Raw genomic sequence first — 1,125 nt, forward strand, 5'->3', positions numbered from 1 at the left:
TTCAAAGATGTACATTTAATACAAATATTTACGTACGTTTAATGCTAGTTACTACTGACATGTACACGCACTCGATAATCATACTCGTGATACTGATATGTACGCATGCTTAAAACTATGCGTTTTTAACTGATTTGCTATTTAAATGCATTTGTGTCTGTTATATATTCACGAATTTATTTGTTTTTGTTGGGACATGCGCTTCATACTGCTAAAAACTAAAGCACCATTTACTGAATTGCAACCTCCGCATCTGTTCTCTGGCGGGTCAATGAGGCAAAAAAGGCAGGCTTGACGTCTAATTTGCGCTCCCTGTTAAAGGGGTTGCCTTTGCGGTCACCATTAAACCCTGCGTGAAGCTGATTTGTTCCATTTTGTATTTTGCATCAGGGGGCACCGAGCGAAAACACGAAAAAAAAAAAACGAACCACTTTCTGGTATATTTATGTTTTCATCTGGCGCCCGGTTACTTTTTGTACTTTGTCTGTTTTCATGTGGCACAAATCACCCACTATAAAATTTAATGGACAAATTTATTCAAGTGCAAGCAACAATCTACTCTATGAAAAGCCTGTAGTCGGGCTGACTCTGCCTGAGACCTGGAGGTTGAGACAGGTGTCCCCCTATTACAAAAAGATAAGACAGGAGCTGTCCTTTTCAAATTATGCACATGTTAGAAAAAATTAAAATTACAATTCAGAATATGATATTTTTAGACATTATAAATTATATTGCTTGATCCAAGTTTAAGGACATTTTCTTCCCTTAAAAGACCAGTACTGACCTACTAGCATAGTGAGTGTGGAATATATATCCATATTGCCATGCAACCGTCCGATTGAATTGCACCATGGACCATGTCATCACTAGTAATGGCCACTAATTTAATCTAAATTCTGGATAGGTCATTATGTAACCTGCCAAATCTCACAAGTTCAGAAAATAAACCACAACATCAAGGCTAGGTCACAATACATGTATACAATATTCCTTTAACTCTATTATAGATACTATTGTTAGCCAGCTAACGCTGGGTATAAACATATAAGCTGTAGACTAATCAATACATGTATTTTCATTTATAAATTTTTATGCAAGTCTCATCCCTTTAATAATAATGTCAGA

Source organism: Ruditapes philippinarum, unplaced genomic scaffold, assembly GCF_026571515.1.
Source record: "Ruditapes philippinarum isolate M1 unplaced genomic scaffold, ASM2657151v2 ctg25832_1_1_1_1, whole genome shotgun sequence".
NCBI classification, from domain to species: Eukaryota; Metazoa; Mollusca; class Bivalvia; order Venerida; family Veneridae; genus Ruditapes; species Ruditapes philippinarum.